The 6000-nt window shown below is 44.5% G+C and overlaps 1 pseudogene; it reads left to right on the forward strand.

Moving 5' to 3' along the window:
• The window catches only part of LOC130143370 (ankyrin repeat domain-containing protein 26-like), a 50368-nt pseudogene extending 46906 nt beyond the window's left edge, over nt 1-3462 (forward strand).
• Nucleotides 3463-6000: the final 2538 nt, after the last annotated feature.

Below are 6000 nucleotides of genomic sequence, written 5' to 3' on the forward strand. Positions count from 1 at the left end.
CCGTACCTTCACTGCTATAACTGCGCTAGGCTTTCTTGCTTTCTTCCTGTGTATTTTGTTAAATGCCCAGTAATAATCCAGCTGGTGAGTTACAAATTGTTTTGTTAACGTTGCTGAGCAATGAGGCAGCTGCAGCCCGACTGACCAAAAGTTTCTCTTCGAGAAAAATCAAACCCCAAACCAAGGTGTGTCTACTTGGAATTATATTTTTAGGTTTTCTCTCATTATGTGTGGATTTTAAGAATGTTTTAGAAGTTTAATATTAGAAAAATGTAACTGTTAAAATATTAACTATATTTTCTGTATAATTCTAGGTACGGCAGGAACTAGATGAAAGAATCGCTAAAGAACTTAAACAAGGTAATGTGTCACTGTTAGGGGCATTTTTAAGGAAAAAGAGGAGTGTTCCTAACTCCTGAATGTAATGGCTTGAAAGCTGTCAAGTTCCTGTGCTAAGCACAGGGAGGTTTTTCTGCTAGCTTTCCAGTTTAGACCTGAATGTGAAAATTTCCTGCTTACCAAAAGATTGTGTAGAATGTTATGCAGTTGCCTGAAAAAGACAAGTGCAGAGAAAACTAACCCGCTTCCTCTACACGGGTGCACTTGGCTTAAGCTGAAGTCACGTTTTTCTAGAGTGAATCCTTGAGCACAAACATCAAACGTAAAAGAAGCCCTGAGAGAAGACGTTTATAGACTTCAGCCATCACTGCTTCTTCCATGTGCGTCGGTTGCATTCCGCACTACATCATACCGCGCCCATTCTCTGCTGTTGGGTCTGGATTTTTGCTGTTTCTTGTCCATTGCTTGTATTTGTAGCTTATATGTTGCAGTCTTTTTTGAATAAGCAAGAAAAATATAATCGGTGATGAAAGATACCCTTTCTTTGGGAAAAGATCATTTAGTAGCACTTAGGCAAACATCAGATGAGTTGAATGCTTTTAACACATAGCATGAAACATGCTCTATAATATGAGGCCAGGTGTCCAAAGAGGAATTCCACCTGTTTCAGGGTAGTCGTTCCTCCAGAGTCACTGCTTTGCTTTGCAGTGACTGGTGCTATTTCAAAGCAGGTAGCCCCTGCGAGAATTTCCTTCTGTTCCTGCATGCTTTTGGTAATACAGAGAGTGTTCAGCTGTAGCTTCACAGCTCGTTCCGTGTGTCCGAATGGACACAAAGCCGTTGCATTTCATCCGTGTGCATTTTGAACCTGACTGTGCATCTGCTAGGTGTCATAGAGTGCGTTTGGTTTCAGGACCTTGTCGGAAAAATGTGGCTGGAGAAGAACAGGAAAGGTGGGCTTGCTTTCGTTGAGTATGTGTTTTTGTGGAGGAAAGAGGGTTTTGCCAGGGTGAGTTACAAAGACGCCCCTCAAAGAAAGTGCCAGGCTAGGAGACTTGTCCTGGCCTGACTGCATTGCAAAGGTGTTTGCGTTTTCACCGGCGGATTCTTTTTAAGTTTGTCACAGAGAAGGCAGAAGCTGGTTTTTAGGAGCAGAGTTCCAATAAATCACTGCTTTGAACATTCAAGGAAAACAGATACTGGAGGTTCGAGAGGTCTGCAGGGGGGCTCAGTTTAGCACTGGTGCAAGCAGGAGTCATTTGTGGATTCCCTGAAGATGTTCAGTGTGTAGCCTATAGAATTTCTGTCACTGGCTTTAGAAATACTGTTGGCTGGTAGGCAAATGTGGAAAAAGATTGTTTCTTCCTTTGTGCCTAACCCTTTGATTGTTATGTCCCCTTGGAAGTTTTTAAATCTCTTTCTGGACTGTAGTCTCTCCAGTTATCCATGATGTTTTCATAGTGACTGATTTGGCCCTGTCTAGGGTAAAAGCAACACCGGAATGTTGTTTCTCTTCTCCCTAGCCACTGCTGAACTTGAAGCTGGATCTGCTGGAGCTTCTCCCATGGTATCTTCTGACGGATCTTCAGAAAGTATCCACGTTGACAGGATCCCCTTTGCAGGGCAGTACAGGAGCACCGCGATGTTTTAACCAAAAATTACCTGATTTGAACAAAATGCTGGGGAAAAAAGCTCTGGAAATAATTTTGTTTACATAGTGCGTCTATAGTTTCTCATCCCACAGTTCAGATGGGAAAATGTGTTTATTGCAGTCCGAATGTGAATTCTAAGTCTATTAAATGGATGTCAAGCACATTGCACTTGCCTGTTGGTTTATTGATGCATAGGTGTTTTATTTTGCACTCGCCACGAGAAGCACACCTATTTTTGTCGGACCAGCAGAATGACTCACCTTGATTCTTGAGCGTGACAGAATTGTCAAAATGTTTCTTGTTAACGTAGAAGCATTATTTTTTCTCCACTGATGTTCTGTGTTTTAACAAAAGCATTCCCTTTGTTCTGCTTAATCCTTTCACCCTATGTGTTTTTAATGTTTCCAGTGTTACTTTAATGCTTAGGACATCATTTGATGTGATTTGAGCCTGCTGCTTCAGTCCAGATGCCGTGACTGCTTCTGCCGATAAAGTGAAATCTTCACCAGTGGTCATGCTGGAGGACGGGGCACTTTACGTTGCTGTCACCTTATGCGCCGTAGGTTTAACATTACTGTGAGTGTGTAGCAGTGCAGAGAGAGTTATGTGGTGGGTTTGGTATGTTTGTTTTGGATCACAGGACCACGGAACGGGTGAGGTTGGAAGGGACCTCTGGAGGTCATCCGTTCTAGCTCCCCTGCTCAGGGAAGGCCGCCCAGAGCTGGTTGCCCAGGACCATGCTGGCTTTTGAGTATCTCCCAGGATGGAGCCTCCATGGGCAGCCTGTGCCAGTGCCCAGTCACCCTGATCGGAAAGAGGCATTTCCTGACGTTCAGCCCCAGCCCTCCGTGTTTCCGTTTGTGCCCGTGGCCCCTCACGGTATTCATCTTGGGGTTTGTGTTAAAGGCCGCTGCAGCTGTAGACGTTCCCAGTTACTACATCGGCAGCTGCGCTGTACCTGAAACACTTCATGTGCGGGAAAAATGAATGTTAAAATACTAACTTCCAGTCTCCTCAGTACTTTCCAAACCTTGTATGATAGGGCAGCCAATCTTTTTGTTGCTGCTAGCAGCTGACGATACGGTGGCGGTAGCCCAGATGGTAGCCAGTGTTCTGGGACATTTGTGTCAATAAAAGAAGCAGGTTTACTTATTTCAGGGAGTTACCTGTTACTGAAGATCTGCGTTGTCATTTCCTGTGCACAGAAGTCAGTAGTGATCAGAAGATGACAGAACAAAGTCCCAGTTCTGGGAAAGGAAGAATGGTTGTCCCGAGATCAATTAAGACTGGAAAAATCTGGGGGTTTTACCCACTAATTCAAGGACCTGAGTTAACAGGCAGTGAGGAAAGCAATGAATGTTGCTGTGACGCTGTTCCTCTTTATATGAATACATATTTGTGAAGTTAATATACTGTATTTAATTCCAGGTATTCTGTTTCAGCTTGAAATTTAATAAACTTTGTCATCTAATATATGTCTTTGTTTTATCGTTCCCCTTCTTGACATCGCGTTCTACCCCTTTCCCTAACCGTACAGCTCTCCAGAGCGCTCTGCTCCTTTCAGCTCTGTTCGCCGCTGCACCTTCAGCCTGTCCTGGAGGCCAGGCAAAAGGCCAGCATGTGTGTATGTCCTTTTCCACAACTGTGTTAAGACCACAGGCTGGTGTTGGGGTACTCGTGATCAGTTCCCAGACTTTCCCTGTATTTTAGAGCAGTCCTCCTTGTGGTTTGGGCAGAAGGTAGCAGGTGAGCTTCTGGTGGCCGTGGAACGCTGGGAAATCGCACAGGTTTTGATCCCCTGCAAAGGAAAAAGGTGTAAAGAAACTTCTCCAGCCTGCACCAGAGTGGTCAAAGAGAAGTTCAGCTTTTGCTGCTTTCTAGTGTCTCTCCACAGAGGAAGCAGGGACAGAACATGTTGACGTTCACGTTGTGTTGTCAGTCACTGTGATAAACTCAGACGTGGCCTGTGCTCAAGTTTCTTCACCGCTCTCTGCTGCCAGCTCTTAGTGAGAGGGGAGAGCTCTTGGCTGGTGGAGCAGCAGAGCAGAAATTCGGTGTTGGCATCTGCCATAACCGGCATTGATGGCAGTTATGATGAGGCGTGAGGGGGGTACAGAGAAGGCCAGGCAATTCCTGCGCTCGAAAGTCCATCCCCAGTGTCACTGTGGGGACACTCCTGATGAAGCAGGAGAGGGCATGGCACTTAGGGGAGGCTCTGAGGCCTGGAAGACAGGGAATGTCTGTCCCATCTTCAAGAAGGGCAAGCCCGAGGAGCTGGGAACTGCAGCCTCACCGTGCTGCCTGGGAAGGTGGCGGAGCACGTACTCTGGAAGCCGTTTCCAAAGATTGGGGACAAGAAGTTGGTAGGGAGGAGCCAGCATGGGTTTGCACAGGGTGAAATCATGCCGCACTAACCTGGTACCTTTCTAGCGATGTGTGAGTAACTGAGTGGACAGAGGAAGAGCAGTGCGTGCTGCTTACCTTGGCTTTAGCAAGGCTTTCTCTGGCTTGTGCCCTAACAGTCAAGTTCAGGTTCAGGAACTTCCTGATCTCTTTCCAAAGGAGAAAGCAAGCGTGTTTCTTGATTTCTTTGCTCAGGTACGTTAGAAACCCTTTGGGGTCAGTAGCTGCAAGCAGGTTGCAGATCTTTGCAGTCAGTTGTATGGAATAAACAACTCTGTTTCAGAAAACCTTATTATGCCAGTTGCTTTTTCCTCATGAGCAAATGTGTCAGGAGTTTCCCAGGTTTTGCTGTCTTCAAAATACCACGTTGAATTGTGGCTACAAAACATTAGTTTTTCAGTTTCTCATTGGCAGAGCAGTGGTTGAGTAGTGCTGCTGCAGCACTAGTATGTCTACCCAGCAAGGCCTGACTCCTGAAACATCCAGGCATTTGCTTATGATTCATTGCTGATCGCTGCCACTCCGTTCCACTGATGCTCTGCAGAGGGAACAGTTTAGAAAAGCCTTGAAAACAATTCATTAATGCAATAAACATAAAGGACAAATCAGAGACAGGGCAGCTGTCTTCTCCTTTTTGATGTTCCAGCACAGGCACTAGAAATGGGTAAGCCCTTGCTGAATGAGGGATGGGTGAGCTGCAGCTGCTTGTATTGTCTGTGACAGCCATGAAACACTACATTCTTGAAATACAAACGTGAAAATCTGGTAACTCATTTCTTTTTTTCTCTATAAACCGACACCTTCCTGCTGAAGTTCATCATTTTCATATTGACCATCTTTGTGATAATAGAACCATGAACTTGACCTGTCTTTGCCGTGTCTGATCACACAGTCTTATGATTGGATGCGAAGAAAAATCACGGTTACCTCAGTCATAACCAGTGGGGATTAATGAAAGGGGAAAAGATCAGGTTATTGTATTTTCTTGAAGAGAAACCTTGGGTCGTTCTCTGCTTTCTGTTGCAATACAAAGATTCCACGAAAAAAAAAATCTCGGGAGGGGTGGAGAGAGGAAAACTTTGAGCTCATGCAGTTGGTAGGACAGCTTGACCTACATACCACTGAATACTCCATTGGAAAACTCAGGAGAACCGTCTATTGCTAGAATTCTCAGTTATAGTAGCTGAAATACTTCTGTGACTCTGAAAATGATAAAATAATTCTTGAACATAAACCAGATTTTAGCTGAGAGAAGGAAAGATTTACACAGTTAATTTACTACTCCCGTTTATGATACCTGCTTGTGTATCTTTTAGCTACGTAAGGGTACCAGAATGGGTTTGACTTTTACATAGCAGCCGGGGGGGAGGCAGCGGTGTGTTTTGCCAGAACATATTTTTCATTGGTAAAGCTGCTCTGCTCAATGAGAGACTATCACCAGAGCTGTCCGTTGTGTTGGGTTTTTTAAAGTGATTTATTAATCAAAGATGTATTGTCTGGCAATTTTTTATAGTTATGTGTTGGCTGCAGCAAGTGCTTTTGGACAAAAAAGGAACAAGAATATTTTTTCATTCTCCATTTTATTTTCAAGACTAGAATTCTTCAA

This window comes from Falco biarmicus, unplaced genomic scaffold (assembly GCF_023638135.1).
Source record: "Falco biarmicus isolate bFalBia1 unplaced genomic scaffold, bFalBia1.pri scaffold_27, whole genome shotgun sequence".
Lineage (NCBI taxonomy): Eukaryota > Metazoa > Chordata > Aves > Falconiformes > Falconidae > Falco > Falco biarmicus.